Source organism: Drosophila ficusphila, unplaced genomic scaffold (genome assembly GCF_018152265.1).
Source record: "Drosophila ficusphila isolate 14025-0441.05 unplaced genomic scaffold, ASM1815226v1 contig_198, whole genome shotgun sequence".
NCBI classification, from domain to species: domain Eukaryota; kingdom Metazoa; phylum Arthropoda; class Insecta; order Diptera; family Drosophilidae; genus Drosophila; species Drosophila ficusphila.
This window is the reverse complement of record NW_025064092.1, coordinates 13716666-13736996: the sequence shown is the minus strand read 5'-3', so window position 1 is coordinate 13736996 and position 20331 is coordinate 13716666. Positions and strand designations below refer to the sequence as shown.

Here is a 20331-nt window from a genome sequence, read left to right as displayed (position 1 = left end):
TACGGCCATTGCCATATAGAAGGTCTAGTTGGATGCTCAGATAAACTCGGGGATCAGATGCGAGGCATGTGTCTTACTACCCAAGCCCCCGGTGTCTGTATTTGGTGAACCTATGTATATTTTTTTCAAGTATCCGAGTACGTATTCATTGAATTGCAAGGAAGGCAAATGTTTATACTGTCTGTTATTACTGTAAAAAGAGATAGTAGTCTATTTATGGGGGTATTTGCGGAGGAGGTGGCCTTGAACAAGCCGACTTGGTTTATATATGGATTTTTAAGAGCCAATTTACAGGAAGTTTTCAGCTTTCTCGCCGTTTCCAGTGATGACGACACTCTGTGTTCACTTTAAACGATTTCATAGATTTATGGTATATTTCGATGGTAGAGAGAAATTGAAGTTACAAAATTTTATTTTAAGTTTTTTTTATTCTTCTCGTTTAACTTGAATTGGTTCAAAATAATTGGCTATTAATAAATATTTGCCCCAAAAAGTAGGCAATGTTTTTTTTATGGTATCAAATTACGCATACGCACTGTTCACATAGAAAAATATCGTTCATTTGGTTCAAGGGTACTTTTTTGGCCTTTACTCGACTAAAATTAAAAAATTGATTCAATAATATTTATTTAGTCTCATATTTACCCCATATTTTGGACTAATGTAAGTTGAACCGAAAAAGTAGGCCACACTTTTTCAGAGTTATTAAATTACGTATACGAGCTGTTAGCTTGGCCAATTTACACTTTATTTATTCGTTTAAACTTGATGTATTTTTAACAATTTTAATGTGTATTTGCATTTTTGCATGTAACCCAGTTCAATAGAGCGCCCTTTTGGGGAAAAATTATCAATAGATAAAAATATATTGGCCATACAAATCGACTCCCAAACAATATCTTTGTTATTACAAAACATGGCAAAGCAAATATAATTCATTTCTCCTTCTCTTTTTTCCTGGATATTCCGGTTTACTGGCTGTAATATTTTTAGATTCATTGTTCTTTTTTTTGGAAATAAATCTACCAATACAAAAATTATAAATGTGTTTGACGTTACTTTTTTGGTTTTGTTTCGATGTCCGCAAGAACGAGGGAAAATTACTTTTTTGTTGAGTTTCTGAGCATTTTTCTAAGTACCTAATGTTGAGAAGGGACTCTCTCTCGATTCAATTAGAATGCCAAAAATCATGTCCGCAGCCATTATAATTACTTCCGTTTATTTTCGGTCACTCCCACTCCAGAGCTCTAAGCTCATTAGTAGGACAAAAAACTTTGTCCGATGCTTCTTCTCCAGCTGACCGAAACAGGCGCGGGCTAAAATGGAATCGAGCAAAAGCCGGAGAATGGAACACAAAACTCGAATGCTAATGACAAAAATAACGAGATTAGATCGGGGCGGGGGTGAGAAAAAAAAGGGGGAAGGGAGCAAGCGGAAAGCTAAAACCAAATTGAAGCAAATCAACAAATTAGCCTTGTCAAACTGCGTGGCGAAGTCGCGGGAGGAAAACGACTGGGTAGCTGAATGACCCGCAAGTGGAATGCCATTGCCTGCCAACTTCAGTCAATCTGTCAATATTTACTCATTTCATTTAGTCATTTTCAATTTATAACCATTCAATGGAATTCACTTCGCCCCCTGTCACGCATCAGCCTCCTCTTCTTGTTTTCTTCTTTCTTCTTTCTCCTTTCTCGCTTTTTCTTTTTTTTTTTTTCTTTCCTTATTTGCGCTTTTCGCACGCACTACAATCCCCCGCCTTCCGTTCGCCCGTCCTTTTGGGCGTTAATTTCCCAGCTACTTATGCACAGAGGAAAATGCCTCCGGCCAGGACATCCATCAGTCAGTCGGCGGGGGTCGGAGGAGCCAGATAACGGATGGGGGATGTGCTGATGATACCCCTGGGCGGGATATGTCTTGGGGAAGTGTGTCTGCCGCGCTGAGTGGGGCATTTCCTATTCGAACCGATCGGCTGCCAGAGATAACCCTGTGAAAATTGCTATATGCGTATCTCATGTAAGTGGCTATTTTAAAAAAATGCCTGCTAAAGATTGCTGTCGTATATCTTCATAAATCGAACGCTACATTGGGCTTGAAAGTCAATAGGTATAAAACGAGGATAGAGAAAAGGAATATATAAATGAATAAAATTGTATAAAATATTTCAATATTTTTTTTTTTACCATTTGAAAAGGGAAGTTTAATTTCGTTATTCCATGTATTTGTAACGATTTTTCGTGCCCAGAATTCATTTTAGTTTTCCCAAAACAAATGGCAGTTACATTTTTAATAGCCGCCACTTTCGTTGCGCGCCCCAAAAAGTTGTAAATTTTTCTAAGTGGCACCCCACCTCCTGCCAGATCCCAAAAACTTGAGGCGTTTTCAATTGTTTTGAAGATTCTCATCCAACCATCGTTGTTGTATCTATTTAATGTTACTGTTTTGTCTGAGACTTTTGGCTGCGGCGCTCAATTAACGCTTTTGGTTTATGGCCACAGAATTTGCGTGGAGAAGGTTTAGGGGTTTTTGGCCGGAGTTGGCCAACAATTAGAAGCGCCCGACCCAATAACGCCAGCTCAGCTCAGGCATCATAACGGTAGCCCAGACCCACCCCCTCCCCCTAACCCGCCCGCTCTTTTCACCACCCCCTCGAAATGGCTTCATTTGCAGCCCGAGGCAACAACAATAAGTGAAATTTTCACAAGCTTTGGGTAAAGCTTTAGTTGTTTGTTCCTCTACCCCTGACTGCTCTTCATATATATAGTATATCTGCTCATTTTTTTTTTAAAGGCGAACTGGTTAGTGGGGATAGCGCTGGAAAAAGTTTTCCACTTTACACAGCGAAGAAGACGCAACTTTGTAAGACCTCCGGTCGTTCCAAACTTCCCCCGAAGCCCAGAGAATTACTGGTCGTTATATACGTATATATAGTGAAAATCTATTTTCGAATGCCAGTCAGGCGGTGGGTGGATAGAGTGGGACGGGGTGGGGTGGCTGGGGCTGACTTGGCTGGGCTGGGCGGTTTGTGCAAAAAGTATTTTTCATTACATTTTCCAACATTTCAACTGCGCCTTTTCACCACTACCCACTACCCTTCTTGCAAAAGCAAACCGACGTCGACTTAATTTATAATTACGATAATTTGCGCATTACGTTTTCTTTTGTTGGCCTGGTTCGTCGTGGTTCGTCCTCCTCGTTCCGAGGTCCTGCTTTTCCAGGAGGCAAACTTTTGTCGGTTAGTTGGGACAGCGACTTGGCGGCCTGATTGGTCTGTCTATCTCTCTCACTCTCTCTCCCTTTTTCTCTGTCTCCCTCTCGGTCTCTGTCTTGTCTACCTACCACTGTCTCCATCTCTTCATCTCTTGGCCCCCGTTTTCCGTTGTCCTTGCGGCTTATCAATAATGTTGATTTCACTGTGTGTCGCATAATTGAATTCTGAAGTTGTTAAGTCACAGCACAGCCAAATTTACGCGCTGGGAATAGACCAGCCCCCCAGTCGCCAGCCCGTCCAGCAAGGACCTTACACCCAACACCCAACACCCAATACTAAGCACTCAACCCCCAACACCCAACCCCGTTCAAGGCTCTTCGTTTGCTGATTGAAAATTTGCCAATTAGAAATAATGAAGCGTGTGACATTAAATGCAAGACAAGCAGCAAATCGGGCCAAGTCCCCAGCCTCCCGAAAGTCGCCGTGAACGCCCGCCGAAAAACCACCCAAAACCCCGTCAATTTCCCCCTGGGATCGGCAACGGATAGCTCGTTAGAGCTATATATACTATATATCTATATATAGATGTATATGTACCTTGTAATATAGTATTTTTCACTGGTTCAGCCTGCCAATGGCGATAACAAATTTTTGCTTAGAAAGGAAGAAGGAAGCTCTTAAAATCTCATTGCCGCACACACACAAACACACACCAGCAAACACACACAAGCACACACACACCAGCCCACACACACCAGCACACACACACACACACACACACAGTCGTTAGGTGCGGATATCGAAAATTTTCATGTCTTCCTTTAGTTTGTCTTAGTTGGTGAGGTCTCCTCTGGAGAGGCGAGGAGAGCAGCCATCATTAGACTCCCCGGGCCAGAAATCCCGTCAATCGAGTCCTCTTTCCGACTCGTCCCCCCACCCAAAAAAAAAACACCTAGACCTCCCCACTTCTGCGGAAATTTATAGTCTTTCCTGGCGGAGAGGGCCGTTGGTAGGCAAATGCGCATTAGCCAAGTTCCTTGGGCACAGGGCTTCAACTTGATGCATTTCGCCTCCCCTGCCTCCGCTGGCTCCTCTGACCCCTCTGACCCCTCTGGTTCCTCGCTGCACTTCTGTTCCGAACCCACAGCATACATATTTCTTTTAAGTAGCTCATTATTTTAGCTTTTTTATGCCAATAAATAAGCCGATGACAGGGGTTAGGGAGCAGTAGTCTGAACCGCACAGGTGATTGCCGAAGTGCTCCTCTGGCTGAAAAAAAAAGAACGTCGAACATCGAAGAGTGTCAACAGGGGAAAATCACTCAAGCCTTGTTTTTCCCAAAAGGGACGCAAACGCAAAGTTCTTAAGGTTCACAGAGAATTTTAAATTTTCCGCTCGGGCGCACTAAGCCCTGAAGTTGGTTAGTATGATAATGTTTGCATTACCATTAATTAGGCCTCTTTTAATTAAGCTTCTTAGTTAGGATTCCGAACAAGTTCCAAATAAGTTAGATACGTTAGATTTTTTTTTTTTTTTGGTTATTTGAATATCTTGCCTAACAATAAACACGGAGTATTTTGAGGTGTCTTACATTTTTTTCGCATCAATATTTTGTTAGCGAGTTTCGAATCTGATTACAATTGGATTTGTGAGACCAACGAACCTGCCTTTTCGCGACAGGCCTTAAGCCATTAAAGCCATACGGAATCGGCGACTTTAGGTGCGGACTATTTCCCGGTAGCATTAGGTGCGGCCTCAACGTCATCAGAGCTCTTATCCTCGTACTCGACACCATCGTCATTATCATCGTCATCATCATCATCATGATGACGGCCAAAAGTCAGCGCAGGAATTAAATTAGAGCCAACTTGTCTTGATGCCATTCAAATGCTCGCCAACTTGCCACCACTTTCGTGCATGGCGAAGGATATACAGCACCTGGCGGGTTATATAAAGGAGTTCCCCTGGGTTCGGATACCGTGGGGCTGCCACGCCGTTTGGTTTGGGGTTTTCGGTTGGTGGTGGTTAGGCGTTGGGTTGGTTATGGGTTGGGGCTTCCAAGGGTGGGTGGGTGGACCGGGTGAAAAGGGCTGCCGGCATCACATCGCATCGCATCGCATCGCATCGCATCGCTCACGTTAAGCACATAATTACAATTCTGCTTTATATTTACGTGTATTTATATTACCTTTTCTTGCCGGCGAACACGACAGCAGTAAGCTCTTGGCTTCCCCATTGTGTCCATGATGCGGAACTATGGATACCCTCGTTGTCGGTCGCTCGGATGTCGGTTGTTTGGTTGTCGGTTGTTTGGTCGTTCGGTTGTTCGGTTGTCGTTCAGTTCAGCCAGATGAGCTAATCCCCCGCCGCTGCCAGCGCTTGCGGTATTCAAATGAGAATTTCGCCTTCTTCGTTTGACAACTAGCATTAAATCGCATTTTCGTTCGCGGTGCCGTGTTTTGAATAATTCGTTTGTACCTTTTGTATTGCGGTTTTTAGGTGTTTGGGGGAAAATTGCTTGATTTTTAAGTGCGTCTGTGGCAATATAATAACGCATAACTGGTTTAATATGTTAAAATAGTTCACTACAATGTTTTTATTTCGTACTCAGTTTCTGGGTTAGCAGAAGCTGGTTTCTATTGAATAAGTAACCTAAAAGTTTGCTAGACTCCCGCCCAGGCCAGCAATTTCCAGTCTAATTTCTCATTTGAGTAATGATTTAATAAGCACGAGATTAATTATAGCAAAGTTGCTTCTTTATTTTATACAGACGTTGTTTGTTTGCCTTTGAAGGGATTGAATTAGTCTCGCATTTCGAGAGTTCCAGGACCTCGAAGTTCGGTAGACTTTCTGCCCAGGCTCTAATGGGCCGTCCTGTAAGATGGGGAAGAACCCGGCGAGAAGGCGACGATGCCAATCCATCCCCGAGGGTCCTGCCACATATCCATCCCGTGTACGTACAGCGATACATACGGCGAGTTAACACAGGCCTCGGCTCCTAGGCGAAGTCGTCGTAGTCGTAGTCGCAGAGTCGACATATTTCACGTTGATGTATGGTTTAATTACATTTACGTGGCTGTTATACGGCCGGAGCTCCGGCTTAATGGAGAGCGGACTGGGATCTCTGAAGTGGCCAGGTGCATGCGGAAAAAAAATTTGGTTAAAATCAAAAGCAACCACGGCGAAAATAAGTATTTATTTATAAAGCTTCTACTTTAGTTGCAAAATGCGAACTTTGTTCAAGTGCATTTCCCAAGGATGCTCTTATTGATTACATAATTTTTTGATTATTATTCGATTGTGAATTTTATGTGTTTTTTGCAGTGCATCAAGACCCGAGGTCCGATGGATAAGTTGGGTACTTGGGTGCTGTGATGTTGAGTTGCCGTTGCCGTTGCCGTTGCCGGTTTCGGGGGCAGGAGACAGCTGTCTTTCAGCGCTTTTGTTTGGTTGTCGACGCCGCCATTAGAAGACATCGCGATAGGCGCTTTCATAATTATCCTGCACGAAAGTTTTCTTCCCTTCGGTGGGGGGGATTTTGGGAAGGACTCCCCTCGCTGAACTCCTTTTTATGAACTGCACGTCGGCGCTGGCAAACTTTCGGCTTCATCTGCCGGCGTTCACCTGACGATGAAGTTTTCACGCTCCGCAAGATTTTCGGGCATCCATTCGCCGGTGTAGGAAAAGTCGAAGGAGTAGTTTAAGTGAAGTGACTGGGGAAGTGGGTAGGGGGACCCCCTTAGATGTCACCCACTATCGCCTCGGGTTGTGGGTTAAGTGCTTAGATTAGGTTTTGTGGATCTTTAATTGATGTTAAGGGGGCGAGATGATGTCAAGTTGCAACTTGCGGCGCACTCAAGCTGTCACGGTTCTTGCTCCATATTTTCCCCATTTATACTCGTACTCGTATATACAAATATACTTTCTTATAAATCATTACGATGCTTGTTTAGTATCGCTTGCCGCGTCTGCGTTCAATTTCCATTTTAATGCGCTCCGTTAGCCGAGAAAATGCCATGGCGACTCATTAGAACGCTGCTGGGGATCCTTGGGGATCTTTTGTCGGGGGGAAAAGGGTGTGGAAAAATGCGGAAAAGGTGTCTCGTTGCGAACCAAAGCTTTTAACTGCTTAATGAGGCCGAAACAACCTGCAGTGCTGCAAATAAGAAGTCCGGTTATTAAAAGGTTATTATTTGTTATTATCTTACCAACGGTTCTCGTTTTCCATTTTTGATTTACCAGATAATAAGGTAAATGCGAGTATAATACAACTTTCATTTGACATCCCATTGTCTCCACAAAAATTCCTTTGGTTGAACTTTGTTTCACAGTACTTTTAATTCAATTTTCGCTCAGCCCCGAAGCGTTCCTCCCTTCCACCTTTTCCCCCCTTCTCTTCAAATACTGCCCTTTTCTGCTGACTCTCCGCTTTTCTTCATTAAGCTTCTCTTCATCAATCCAGCTGAGCAATTACCTCCGTCTTGGCCATTTCGCTAACCGCAACTGTGACCGCACTTCAACTTCATTCAACACGCGCACAAGAGAAAAAAAAAGCATCAGCAGCAGCAGCAGCGGAAAAATTAAAAACAAAAAGTGAGCCCTCGCTCCCTTAAATGTCGCATTTTCTCCTTTCTTTCGCCGCTTTCATTAATGGTTTTGGCTTTGACTTTTCACCACCTTCTTACCTGTTTTTCCCGCTTTTCCCCCCTCCAGCAAATTCAGCCTCTGCTTCTTCTTGTCTGGCTGCTTCGTTTACTTTTTAGCAGATTTTATTTATTTATGAGCAACTTGACTTTAATTAATGTATTTATCGCTTCAATAATTCGAATACAACTTTTCCACCTCTCAACACCCACCAACCACCACCCACCGCCCACTGCCCACCGCCCATCGCCACCCCTTCGCTTTTAACTCAATTAAAGCTGGCCCTTTTCCCTTTGTGCTTCCCTTTGGCTTAGAGTTTGAGTTGAGTTTTCTTTACTTTTGATTGTTTTCAACTAAATGCAATAATGAGCTTAATTCCCCGCATTTCCCATTTCCCAATTCCCATTTTCCACTTCCCAGCCACACAGACACACACATGCGAATTGGAAAACTTTGCTGGTGCCCAGTTCGGAGTTGCTCATTAGAAAATCTTTCTTTGTGATTCGCTTTTCATTTTGGCACACAGCGGAAAATTCATCAGAAAATACCAGTTGAACAGTCTTGGTGTCTTGGTGTTTCTGTGCTTTATTTCCCTAATAAAAAATGGTAAATTTTTTACAAAGCTTACTTAAGACATGAAAGAGTTTCTTTTAAATTTTCATGAATATTCTTAATATTTGCATGTATTTTTGAGCTGTGTACCGCGTAGACTTGGTGTGGAGGAAAACTTTAGCTTTTCCGCTGGTCAGCGGCCACCGTAGTTGTAAATTATATTTCGCCGGATGTCAGTTGCTTGTCACTGTCCGTCTGAATTTCCCGCTTTCCCCGCTTTTCCCCCTGTTGCTCCACTTTTTTCCAAAGCGCTCCTACCGTTGCGTGTGTTGTGCATAAAAATTCCAGGAGCGGTGGAGGAGCGACGAAAACAAGTTTTCAAAAGTCTGGTATAATAACCCGAACTGAATTACACCCGGTCCCCCGCCGAACTCCACTCGAAATGGCAGTCAATTAGGCACAGATGAGACCTGCTTCCCCCTCCCCCAGGAAACCAACCCCCCACACCATCTGCACCACCCATCTGCCCTGCCCCCTTCTCTGCCCCTTCCCCGCATTTCTGTCTCTGTTTAAATTATGCGCACTTTGCATTTACATTTTGCGGTTTTCGAAAACGAGGAAAGAAAGTAAGTTCTTTGGCTCTTTGGGACAGGACTTGGCTGACTTATTTACTTAGTTCGCTGAGCGCTGAATTTGAACGAAATCATTTGTGTCTTAAGTGCAAATGAATCACTTAAGTTGAGGACAACCGAATAACAACAACATAACTGCGGAGGAAAGTGGGGAAATCTGTTGTTGTTGTTGTTCTGCGGCTCAAATTGCGCCCAAAAAACTTTTGTAACAAACATTTTTGAAACAATGCTGAGGGCTTGCTAAACGGGGCAGTGGGCATGAGGGGCAGTGGGCGTGGTCCTGGCGCGTGTCTAATAGAAAAGCGATAAGCAGCCTCCTTCAAAATCACCCACGCCACTCCCATTCCCACCGCCTCCAGTGCTGCCAACATTTCTATTTTCCGGCCAAATTGAGTATTCGCAAAGGTACAAATGGGAAACTTTTGGTTTTTTAAAGTTCCAACTTTAAATTGTATTCGAAACAACAAAGTTTTGAATAATTTTTTTCAAGGATATTCAGCCCAGAAATCTTCTGACCCATTTAACTAAGCTAAATATCAATTTAAGAACATTTTCGCATGAAGGTTACTAACATTTCTTATAAACCTAGGGGCTTTCCATAGATTTGTACCCCATTTAAATTGTTCTTACCCATATAAGGTATATTAAAACTACACTAAGCTGATTTTTACCAGTCTCCCTCCAGTCGGCACCACTAGATGGGCCCATCTACCCCAAATCGGAGCTCCAGTTGGAGCCCTGCTGCTACTCAGATAGTCAGCGAGGCGAGCGCGCTTATTCCGTGGAGACTCATTCAAAAAGGTCACCTAGCCCCAGTCATTCCGGGGGGCGGGGCTGGCCGAAGGTCAAGGGTAGCTGAAAATAATGCACACGGAAAAAATATGGGAGCGGTGGGAGTAAAGAAACGAGCGGTGGCAAAAAAAAAAAAAAAAAAAAAAGGAAAAATAAGCCAACTGAGACACGCCTCGCCAGTCACAGGACCACAAAAGAGATTCGGCGGGTGAGCGGTGACTGTAATATGATTAAAAGCACCTCATAATTGTGGTCAATAGAAGGGAAAGCGGGAAAATTCCCCAGCAGTGGGCGTGAAAAGTGCGAGGGAGAAGTTTCGGGCAGAAGGTGTGCAACCAAGCGATAAGTGAGAACAGGGTGAAATATAAATCTGAGGAATGAGGGGGTGCTCAAAAAAACATTATATATATCTCTGAAGCTAGCGGTTTTCAGTATTTAAATGACCGAAAGTTAAACATTGGATTATCATTCTTAAATAAAACAACATCACGAGAAAACAAGGAATTTATAAGTCATTGAATGAGTTAGGCAGGGAAATACAAAGTAAATATTAGGGTAAAAGAAGCTTTAAACAGCTGAAGAGTATTGATACTATGATCAGCTAAAGAGAGTATTAATTATTGCAATTATTTATTTTATCTTGTATTCGGTGAATTGATTCTTAATTCACATATGACCAATTATTAATTCATTAATATCATAAAACGTGGCTTGCTTTTTTGACAATTAACCGTTCATTAATTATACATACATGGATACAGCAATTTGCTGATTAAATATTCCGAATTACACCCAATTGAAATTCTTTGGATTTAAAATCATAAATAAATACGGAATTAGTTAGGGGAAGAATTGGCTTCAAATGCTTTCGAAGTTATTTTAATTTATGTTGATATAATAATTTAAGTAAAATCGTTTAATTTTTCCTGCAGCTTTTACGCCTTTTCCCATTTCCGCTTATCACACATAAAGGGAATAAATATACGCCATATGCATTAATTGCATTTTCCCATATCGAACTCAAGAACTTATAGCCTATAGCTTTCTTTTTTTGGACCCAAAGAAGACTTCATCGCCTTAAAATTTCGCAATCGGAGCGGGAAAGTGCAAAAAGCCATGAAGAGATGGCAGTCATATATATGTGAGATATACCTACATATACATATATACGCACAGTTGGCTGAGGAGGGACCAGTTAAAAATCTCCAGCATGCACACATACACATGCAAGGGCTCACACACAGATACAAAGACGACCTTTACCGAAGCGCTCATTGTTGAATGATGTATGAAGCTTTTGGGCCACCGCACGGCCACGTTTACGGATCCCAAAAACCCTATGTTTTCCCGCCTTTCCTCCCCTTTCCGCCACGAATTTTCTCCCAATTTCTCTAAGAAGCTGAAGGCACGCAAATACCGCAATGCTGGAAGCGGTCGAGGTGTAAAATCATGTTTAGGCATCAAGCGGAATTAGAGATAGATGGACGTGTAGACATGCGGAAAGGGGGAAAAGGGAAGAGGGAAACTGGCAAAATGGGGGCTTGAGAATTGGGAATTGGGGTCACTGCCTCGCCTGCCAAGGTACAGTGCAGCCTGCCGAAATCGGATCGGAAGCAGCAGCTGTTACTGCAGTTAGCTGCACTCAGAAATGCTTTGCAGTCCTTGTGTACTAACAGAAATGTTATAATTCTATACAGGCAGCAAAATTAATGCAAATAAGTATTAAACATTTGATTTTAAAACATTTGATTTTAAAACATTTGATTTTAAACATTTGATTTCTTTAATACAAAGTTGTGTTTTTCAATGGTGTTTTTTTTATTTTTCGTGTTTCGAAGAGTGCTTACATATTCTTTCAGTGCACCCAAATACCGAACGGCGGACCTAGAAACAGGCATTGGCAATGTTGCAATTTATATTTGATTCGAGGCATTCGGTCCGGGTCGATTAGTTGCCGCCGCCGTTGGTCGACGCACCGCTCGCCCACCCAATTCGCCGGGCTCAGGCCCCCAGCTTGCCACCTCAACCGCCATCAGTCCACAATCCACAGTCCGCAGCAGAGTACGTATACGTACCGTGTGCCCAACTCACTCAGCGAGTGCTGCTCGTTACGGCAAGCGTATCAATTTGATCATGCGTGTCCTTTTGCCCCCCGATGTGCATGTGTCTGTGTATGTGAGTGTATGTGTGTGTGAGTGTGGGCTAAATGCCGCAAATTGAAATATGGTTTTCGATTTTCAGTTTATATGCAGCCATCTATAACCAAACCGAACCCACACATCTGTATATCGAGTTTGGCTGTATGTGCCGTGAGCTGGCCTGGTGTTTGCCTCTCTGTTTGTATTTGTATTTGTATATGTATATGTATTTGTATTTGTATTCGTATTATTTTATCATCGTTTCGTTTACTTTTCAAATTTCAAGTCGTTTGCTTAAGAGCGAATCGCAATCGGAATCGGAATCGGTGAGGCTGGGAATCGATTGGGTCGACGAAATCGATGTTCCACTTGAACGATTGCCAGCGAACTTTGCTGTCGAATCAGTTCGAAACTATGTATAAAAAGTTGGCCTGTTTTCCGAGTCCTTTGCGTTGAGGCTTTTTCTGATCGAATTAATTGGCTTGGTTGGGTTGCGGCAGAGACTGCGGTGTGAAGAATCTGTAGAGTTGCTATTAAGAGTTATCGTTCCATTTTTTTATTCTGCACGATTTTGAACTGTGTAATTCCCGCTGGGCTTTAGTTATGATGAGAAGAATTATATTTTACAATTGAAAAAATGAGAGAAAAGAGGGTAAATCCCTTGAGAGTATTTATTTTTGTTCGGACCTTTTCAAAATGTGCCAAATCGAATATTTCTGCTCTGCTGAGTGTATTAGCTTAGTCGCTGATTGCTTTTCGGTTTTTGAGAGCAGCCCGCAGTTGCTTTGTGCTTAGTTTGTTATTAAATAAAGGCTTAGTTGAGTGGGTTTTTATGTGTCCATATGTGGAAACGCAGCACGCGTACACACGCACACACGCACACACGCACCCACAAAAGAGACCGCCAGCCCATTGTCATATTAAATCATACAATTGGTCAGATGCCCCAAAGCTAGTAACATAAAAAAATAAAATTTTTCCTTTTTTTTTAGCCACATGCTGACACATTTCGCCATTCACTTTTCACGCTCACCCACACAAAGGAGGAGGAGGGCTTTTGATTTCCCTACATTTTGTGTGTGTGTGTGTGTGTGTGAGTGTGCCAGATGCGCGTGGAAATAAAGCGAACAATTTGCATCCCTACACTTTTAGAAACGTACATAATTTTAAATCGGATATGTTAGAATAAGCAAATACCTAAAATTATACAATAACTTTTTTACCAAAAGAGCTATAGACGTAAATCACATAAAAATAATGGCACTTTTTTATAGTGTACGATTTTAAAATAGCCTCCTATTTTGTCCAGTGTATATTTTACCCTGCAGGCCCTTTCCTCTCTTTTTTCGCTCATCGCATTTTTGTTCGGTTCCATTCTCTATTTTTTGGTGGCTTTGCCTGCTTTATAGACTTTTCCATTTTGGGTTAGCATGTGTGCGTTAACGTCTGCTATGCTGTGTGTGTGTGTGTGTGTTTGGGGATGATTGTCTGTGAGTGTGTGTGAGTGCTTGTTTGTCTATTTTGTCGTCCGTGTCGGTTTTAGTTGCCAATAGGCGGCTTAGCTAAATTTGCATTTATTGTTAAAATGTTTCATTTCATTTCATTTATTTGTCCAACACACAAAAAATGGGAAAAGTGAAATCCATGCGAAAATTGGACATGTGTTTGCATGTGTGTGTGTGTGGGTGTGTGTGTGTTAGGGGGTGTGTGGTTTGGAGGTGCGGTTCCCTCTATTGGTTTTTTGGCTTTGGATTATGACAAAAATTTTGGGGACAAGTGTGTTGGGGAGTTAGGACTTGAGCGGTTGAGTGTTTGCACTTTTGACTTTTTCCCTGCAATATTTTTGATGGCTTTTCGTGGGTTGGGGCTCGTCGTAGGTGAGTGATTGAAGTGGATTTGGCTTTGTTGGATACTTTTATTTCCTGCGGTACAGTCTCGTCTGGTCAGCGAAATAATCGACTTTTGCTCTGTTCCATTTCAAATTGTTTTTGTTAGAGGAGAGTCAAAGTTGGATTGAAATATATTGGCTTATAGCTAAAATGGGTTAATTTAGCTGCGGTGAATCCGGAAACGATTTCGTTTCGTTGTGGTAAGCAAGGATTTTGTACATTAAAAAAAAAACATGCCAAGATAAGAAAAATACTCTAGCTGATCCGTTCAAAAGCCAGGAAAATTTCTTCTAAGTTTCCGCTTTTGTGCTTTCCTTTAGCTTTCCCCCACTTTTATTTTTCTTTTTTTCTGCAACTCACAATCAATGTATCCAATTAGGTTCGCAATTTTCGGGTTACTTTCCAGCCGACTGAAGCTTTCCCACTAAAAGGCCCGAATGGCCTCTAACCTGTTGTAGCATAACTCAATTTCAGCTTAAACAACAAACCGAATCGAAAAGCAAGTGAACTAGAAACGGAACCAAAGTGCAATTATAGCAAAAAAAGTATATATACTATATATATAGGAGAGAGCTAGCGGGGGGAAAAAAGAGGCTGCGTCAACACGTGACTGACGGGCCAGAAATAAACAAAATGTTGGCCCGCTTTGTGCCAAATCCCGCAGCATACATTTCGGCCGCTTTTCCCGGGCGGCCGGCGGTCGGGTCAATTTTAAAAGGCATTTTCCATTGCATTTTCATTCATCGCTCGTAATTGTGGTGTAAGACCGAGAGTCCAAAGCAGCGGGTTGCCTGGCTGGCTGGCTGGCGAACTGAAAGGCAAATGGCAATAACTGTCATTTCCTGGCCACCGACCTACTGAATTCGCATCAGCTCTCGAAGCCCTCAAATGAAAATTGCTGACCTCTGCCGGACCGAAAATAAAAAAAAGGGGAAAATACAAGACTGGAGACGGAAGACGGGAGACAGGGACGGAGAGCTGGGAAGACTGCCAGCAAAATGGGGCCTAAAAGGCTGCACATAAAGCGCTCCGCTCACACATGTGCAACAATTGTAATGGCCGTCGAGGGGCGAGGACTGACTGGCAATGCATAATTTGTTATCTAAATTCAGGTTGTCTATCGGAATGCTCGCAATGCCATACTGATTAAATTTCCCACCACCTCCCACACACATACACCCGCAGAGATAGGACTTGCATTGAAAATAAAAACCCCCGACTCCTTAACACGTCGCATGGCATTGAATGAGGAACGTGCTGGCTACATATGCGAAGCACTCGCAGCCAGATGTACGCGAGCAGCAACCGAAACTGTCCGTACCAGTCTCATTTTCAGGCTCTCGGGCCACCGTCTTCCAGTCCCGCAGTCCCAGGTTAGCACAGTGGGTAAAAAATGACTAACAGCTAGCATTTCACTAGGTGAAACTTGTTTTCCATTTGAAAGTATCAAAAGGTAGCCTACGAAGCCACAGAAGACTGTAAGTCTCAAGATCTCGTATTCAATTTCGATTGGGTTTCATAAACGAACTATCTAATTTGAAATAACTTATATTTAATTGTTAGTTATTAAAAAATGGAATATTAATGTCAGCTGAAAGCATCTGAAATGCATCTCACCATTTGGTTTGCAGTGTCTTTTCGGTTTCTGGTGCAGTTGCTCTCACGGTGCCGCTTTTTTTTGGGTTTTGGGTTTTGGTTTTGGGTTTTGGTTTTGGGGTGGCCAATTCCCCGTTTCCCTGGCGCGCCATTCGCTGTCCCTTTCCCGGTTCTCGGTTCTCGGTTCTCAGTCTCAGTCTCAGTCTCAGTCTCAGTTACGGTCTTGGTTTCCTCACTGGGGCCATGTAATTTCAAGTGGTGTCTGGATGTGGCAGAAAACGACTCGGCTCCTTGCTTGTTTATGCATTTTCAGGGCGCCCAAAGAAGCAACAGTCGCAGAACGAGCCACGGGCCTCTCCACCGATGATTTCTCCATCCCACGTTCCCACCTCTCCCCGCCCAGGATTTTTCCCCGCTTTTCCCCCCGCCACGTACTCCATTCGATCTCGATGATGCAAGAGATTACCGAAGTTGTTGGCATGTGGCAGAGGCCGAAAAGAAACGGAAGGGAAAGGAAGGGAGGAAGGGAGGTAGGGAGGTGGAAAGGGGGAATATAAACCCCGTTCTCTATGCTTGTGGGTCATAATGCAGGACCCAACCGCATCCCCATCCGCATCCGCATCCGTGTCCACTTTTCGGTGGCCGCAAACCGTCAACGAGTCCAGCCGGCTGACAGCTCCAGGCCCAGTTAAACGAGTATTCCCTTTATTTTTAGTGGGTATCACGAATGCGGTTGGGACTCGAGCACCCTAAAGATTTATTTATTGCGGCTTTTAAGCACGCAAAGGAGTGAGCAGTGAGTGAGGACCCCGAATGCCGGAGGCGTGACTGGCGACTGGCAATCAAATCGGGCACGACGACTCCATCGGACTCCGATCCGCCGGAAAACCGGACTGCTGCGGCATCACGCTCGTCACTCGATAAATGAGTAGGGTTTTTATTTCGGGAGTGACTGGCTTACGGGAAATTCCGACACCTTTTGGCTATAATTTATTGACAGGCCGGACACAATAAAATAAAGCGAGTCTCAAATGATTTGGGTCTGATCAGGTATTAATAACTCGTTTTTGAGCAAACCAAATTTAATTCCCAATGTAAGTCCGTTCTGCAAATTAATCCGCACACAAATTAATATCAAAGTATTCCTGTGTTCAGAGTTTCCATTTTCACTTCTGATTTGGTCTGCCATTATTTGTTAACAAGTCTTTTTATTCCGACCTTGCATAATTAAATCGGTAGCAGGAATATCAATATCCAAAACGTAGTAATGTTTCAGCTTTGCTTTTGGCCTATAATATTCAATTAATTTCGGTGCTCAGAGTTCGTACACTCATTGTATAAAATTATGGTAAATGATGTGTGGAATGCAATTGTGTATATTTGAGGATTCAGTTGAAACAAATGTGTGTTTGATAGATGGCCCAAGGTCCCGGGGGTTCTAGTGTCAAACCCAAAGTTTTCTATACTTTCTTTATTAAAGAGAAAAATGTATACATTTTATGTTTGCAATGGTCAACGAGCTTTGAAGTTCCATCTCACATTTCGTGGTCAGCTGTAGGCTATTGACTCGAACTAATTGAAGGCCATTATATTCCGAGACTCGTCTCATTGTGTGGAGAAATGCTCGAAACTTGTGAGCTTTCCGGGGAAAGCGGGGAGTGGAAGGTCCTTTGAAGAGAGGACTTGGCGAAAAACATTAGGGGGTAGGGGAGATTCTCGAGTGAAACGTTCTTTGGTGCTCGCCGTATCGCCTGGCCTTGTGCCAATCAGCGCTCGCCCTCGTCAGTGCCACTTGTGGCAGTTCCACACCTAGAACCCACAACTCCCACCTTCACCGTCCACCGCCCACCGCCCACCGCCCACTGGACTCTCGTACTCGTACTCGCACTCGTACATTTTTGTAAGTGCATCAAAATTCTTAGCATAAGACGTGGACTTGTATCTCGGTCTGTGTTTTCCTTTTTGATTTAGTTTTTATTTTCCCCAGCTTCTTCCTGCGCCGCACGTTGTCTTACTTTATTTATTTTTTGCTTTTTTTCTCCGTTTGGGTTTCTTTACATTTTTCATGATGCTCTGAGCTCAGCGTTTTTTCCATTTTTCCACCCCCCCGCCCTTCTTTGTTTTGTTTGTAGTATTTTCTAGTTTTCCTACATTCTCCCCTTCTCTATTTATTTCTTCTTGTTTGTAGTATTTTGCTGGAATCTCACTTGGTGAACTGGTCTGGCGTATATTTCTTTCTTGCCACATTTTCATGTCGTTCTCTGTTTGGTTTTTATGTTTTGCACAACAAATTTTATGTTGGCTCGGACGTCTTGATCCGAAACACCGACCGCCCCCGCTTCCCCGCTTCCCTCTTCTCCGCTCCACCGTCGTGTGCCGCTACGTGTGCCCTAGAAAAATGCACAGAAAATTCTTCATTGCGAGGGTTCCAATTGAATTTCGAACTAGAGTCCTTTACTCGTACTTGTTCACCCGCACCGGGAGAAAAAAAGGGCGAACCCTTCATTAGTTAAAAAAAAAAAAAACTAGGGTGGTAGGTATGTGAACAATATCCTTTGAAGTCATTTGTGTTGGTATACACTCTATTGGAATAAATCGAAAAATAAATAAATAAATAAATATATAATTATTATTAAATAGAATTGGAACTCTTTAAGCTATCCCAATTCAATACTTGGAGTACCACATTTCTGCAAGTGAGTGCCTACAATTTTTTTTCTCAGTGTGTTGGGTCTGTGTTTTTTGAATGTGTGTGAGTACGGGCATTCAATCATTGCGAGACTCAACATGAGGAAGGCATGGAGGACGAACGGGGGCGGGGCGGGCTGTCGCGGGGTGGCAGCTATCTGACGGATTCCCTCGTACTCGCACTGCAGCCCCTTGCTTCTTTCCAATTTATTTGCTTGCTCCACAAAATCACCAACTAAGCAATAACAACAAGAAGGGAACCCCTTTTAGACGTGACTCTACGTTTCACTTTGCAGTGAAATTGTTTTTTCATTCCCATCTTGCCTCCTGGCTTGCTGGTTTTTATCTCCCCGCCCAAACACTAATGGGTTAACTCGAGTTGGTTACAATCTAACCCAAGGGCCCCTCAAGTGGGTTAAGCCTAAGCATTTGTGTTCGCCCCCGCCATCGTCCCGCCCTCTGTATGTATCCGCCCTTAACCCCTAGTTGGCCCTCGGTTTGCATTGGGCTCAAGTTCAGCAAATTGTGAGGATTTTTGTGAGTTATTGTTTGGATCCATTTGTGTGGATGCGAGTTTGGCTGGCAGCGGGGGATTTGGTCAGCGGGAGCCGGTAATAGAATTAGGCAACTCCGGCCAGCTTGGGGATAATCAATTTGATAGTTTTGCCCACCTCTGCTCCCCTCTTGAACCCCTTGATTTTATATTCCCCGGATGGGGATGGAATCGAACCAGCTTTAGATATTGGCAAGGATCTTTCATAGCATTGCGAGAACAATGAGTACATTTTCCACAAGTGTTTGGCCTTTTTGCGGTAAATTTTGTTTGATAGTGCCGTGCAGGCTTTTGTTCGAGATTGTAACCGGTGTAATTGCAAAAACCTTCGAGCTTAGTAGTTTCAATCAACGATGTTCCAATCAATCAAATTAGAACTAAACATACGTGATATCTAGTTCGGTCAAACACTTGAATATAAATACAACTTTTTGTTTCGCTTGCATTACTTGGTTATCTGCGGTGTTCTGTGACTTTTATGATCTTTTCGTGTCACTTAGCCATAGATATATTATGTTTTCACGGAATCACATTTGTTTTTTCACTTACTCCTAGTTTTGGTTTCTTTTTCCGATTTCGTGTTGTTTTTCTAGTGCCTTTTTTGGAGTACCGGAGGCTTTATGGCTTCCACGGTATTTTTTGGTCCTTGCCTAACTTTTGTTTTCTGGTTCTTTATGTCCCTTTGACCGCCCAACCAACCGCCGCCGCCCCGCTGATCAGTTTTCTCGCCCCCTTAACCCGGAGTTTTCGGCCACCGCTCACCCAGAAATTGCGCCATGGCTCTGTACATTTCATTTGCAATTTCCTTTTTGCCCTCTGGCCAACTTTCAAACGTCGGTGGTTTTTCCCGCACAGTGCTCGTCATCAATCTCTTGCCCTCCGCCTCGCCTCGCCTCCGATCTCTCCATGGTTTCGCCTTTGGCCATGCTCCAGTTTTTGTGCCATTTCCCAATTGCTTTCTGTGCGGTTTGGACCATGCATCCCATCCATTGTTGTTGCTGCTGCTGCTGCTGCTGCTGCATTCAGGAGAGGATGTTGGGCACTGGATGCTTTTACCAAATCCTAGGCGTGATTTGCCGTTTAATTGTGCAGCAAGTTGCCAAAAACGCAATGAGTGAGAAATGGATATTTGGATATGTGACCCCCTTTTTAGCTCCCCAGTTTCGCTTCCTTTTCGTCCTGCCCTTTCTCTTTCACTTTGTTTTTGTTTTTGCGTGAACTCGTGTCCTGGCTGCTGTGTCCTGTCAGTCAGTTTAGACACGAGAATCGTTTTTGGCGGCATGCGTGATGTGATATCTCTTTATGTGGTCGCCATCACTCCCTTCGTAATGCCTCTTTTATAGGCACTTACAGAAAAAAAGTTTACCATGTTTGGGATTAATGGAAACAAAATTGGTCTTAGTTAAAGAAAATTCATTCGATTAATGTTTTGTAAACTCTTCCTTTGGCAAAAAATCATCAATTTTCATATATTAAAAGTGTTACTTAAACAATGTAATGGAAAGAAGCAAACAAATTAATATTTTCGCTCGAAGATTAGGTAGTGGGTCCTTCTTTTTGCGAGTGGTCCGTCATCAGTAAGGCAACAAACTTGTAAACGTCAGAAGGCCCGACTTGAACAGGACAGACACTGGTTTGC

General features: G+C 43.2%; 1 protein-coding gene across 1 annotated transcript in view; it reads left to right on the top strand.

Annotated features, from left to right (window-relative positions):
* The window catches only part of LOC108097299, a 55104-nt gene that overhangs the window by 13986 nt on the left and 20787 nt on the right, over nucleotides 1-20331 (top strand).